Source organism: Palaemon carinicauda, chromosome 36, assembly GCF_036898095.1.
Source record: "Palaemon carinicauda isolate YSFRI2023 chromosome 36, ASM3689809v2, whole genome shotgun sequence".
Lineage (NCBI taxonomy): Eukaryota > Metazoa > Arthropoda > Malacostraca > Decapoda > Palaemonidae > Palaemon > Palaemon carinicauda.
In genome coordinates, this window is record NC_090760.1 from 19,863,796 (window position 1) to 19,866,295 (window position 2,500).

The 2,500-nt window shown below is 38.6% G+C and overlaps 1 protein-coding gene across 1 annotated transcript in view; it reads left to right on the plus strand.

Moving 5' to 3' along the window:
- LOC137628801 (beta-galactosidase-1-like protein 2) overlaps nt 1-2,500 on the plus strand; it is a 53,450-nt gene that overhangs the window by 36,796 nt on the left and 14,154 nt on the right. The gene's annotated exons all lie outside the window — the stretch shown is intronic.

Here is a 2,500-nt window from a genome sequence, read left to right on the forward strand (position 1 = left end):
TGTGATTCAGGGGAAAATTAGTTTTTATTAGGGAGAAAACTAGAAGGAACTGTGATTAAGGGAAAATTAGGAGTTTTTAGGGAAAAACTTTAAGGAATAGTGATTAGGGAGAAAATCAAGACTTGTGATTAAGGGGAAAAAATAAGACTTGTGATTATGGGGAAAATTAGGAGTTTTGATTAAGGAGAAAATTCGGAGTTTTAATTAAAGGGACAATTTAGAGTTGATATTAGGGGGAAAATTAGTTTTTATTAGGGGGAAAACTAGAAGGAACTGTGATTAAGGGGAAAATTCGGAGTTTTGATTAAGGGGAAAATTAGGAGTTGTTAAGGGAAAAAAATAGATGTAAAATCAAGAGTTGTTATTGAGAGAAAAATTAGTTTTGATTAAGGTGAAAATTAGGAATTATTATCAAGGGGAAAATTAGGCGTTGTGATTAAGTGAAAAATTAAAAATTGTTATTGAGGGCAAAATTAGGAGTTGTGATTAAAGGGAAATTAAGAGTTATTATTAAGAGTAAAATTAGGAGTTGTGATTAAGGGGAAAATTAGAAGCTGTGATTAAGGAAAAGTAGAAGGATTTTTTAGTCGAATGATACCAAGGCAAAGGTTGAATGGGAAATCGCAGGCTTGTCATGGTAAAAATAGAATGGGATTTTGGAGGCATATCCAGGTAAAAATTAAATTGGACTAAAGAGCCATGATCAAGCGAACATAAAGTGGGAAATTGGAGGGATGTCCCGGTAGAAAGGAAGGATGAATTTTGAGGAATGGCTTCGTAAGGATGAACGAAGGATATTATGTGATCTCCAGATAAAAATGAAGAGGGAATTTGGAGTGATGTCCAGGTGAGAGAGGAGTAGGAATTTAGAGATATGCAAGGAAAAATGGAGAGGTGGGAATCTGAAGAGATGTCCAGGTTAGATTGGAGTTGGATATTCAGGTAAACAAACCATGGGAATTTGAAGGGATGCTAATGCAAGGATAGGTAGAAATTCTGAAGAATTCCTAAGTACAGGTAAGTGCGCAAGTAGAGGATTTTTCATGTAAGGTTGGAATGGGAGATCGAACGGATGACCATGTAAGGTTGGAATGGGAATTTAAAGGGATGACCACGGTAGTATGGAAATGGGAGATCAGAAAGATGTCCATGTTAGGTTGAATTGGGAATTCATAGGGATGTCTCAGTAGGGTTGAAATGGGAGAGCAGGATGACCGTGTAAGGTTGGGATGGGTATCTAAAGGGATGGTCCAGTACGATTGGAATGAGAAATCAGAAGGATGACTGTAAGGTTGGAATGGGAATTCAAAGGAATGTCTCAGTAGAGATGAAATGGGAGAGCAGGATGACCATGTAAGGTTGGAATGGGAATTTAAAGGGATGTCTCAGTAGGGTTGGAATGGGAAATGAGGGCAACCATGTAAGGTTGGAATGGGAATTCAAAGGGATGGCTCAAGAAAGATAACCATATAAAGTTGGGATGGGAATTTAAAGGGATGACCCGGTAGGGTTGGAATGGGTAATTAGAAGGATGACCGTAAGGGTGGAATGGGATTTTAAAGGGATGTCTCAGTACGGTTGGAATGGGAATTTAAAGTGATGTCTCATTAGGGTTAGAATGGGGATTTGAAGGGATGTCTCAATACGGGTGTAATGGGAATCTAAAGGGATGTCTCAGTAGGGTTGAAATGGAAATTTAAAGGGATGTCTCAATATGGATGGAATGGGAATTTAAAGGGATATCTCAGTAGGGTTGGAATGGGAATTTAAAGGAAAGTCTCAGTAGAGTTATAATGGGTATTTAAAGGGATGTCTCAGTAGGGATGGAATGGGAATTTAAAGGGATGTCCTAGTATGATTGGAATGTGAATTTCAAGGGATGTCTCAGTAAGGTTGGAATGGGAATTTAAAGTGATGTCTCAGTAGGGATGGAATGGGAATTTAAAAAGATGTCCCAGTAGAATTGGAATGGGAATTTCAAGGGATGTCTCAGTAGGGTTGGAATGGAAATTTAAAGCAATGTCTCAGTAGGGATGGAATGAGAATTTCAAGGGACGTCTCAGTACGATTGGAATGGAAATTTAAAGCAATGTCTCAGTAGGGATGGAAAGAGAATTTCAAGGGATGTCCCAGTAGGGTTGGAATGGAAGTTTAAAAGGATGTCCCAGTAGGGTTGGAATGGGAATTTAAAGGGATGTCTCAGGAGGGTTGGAATGGGAATTTAAAGGGATGTCTTAGTAGGGTTGGAATGGGAATTTAAAGGGAAGTCTCAGTAGAGTTGGAATGGGTATTTAAAGGGATATCTCAGTAGGGATGGAATGGAAATTTAAAGGGATGTCCCAGTAGGGTTGGAATGGGAATTTCAAGGGATGTCTGAGTAGGGTTGGAATGGGAATTTAAAGCAATGTCTCAGTAGAGATGGAATGAGAATTTCAAGGGATGTCTCAGTATGATTGGAATGCGAATTTGGTAGAGAACATTGATAAAGGAGGAGAGATAT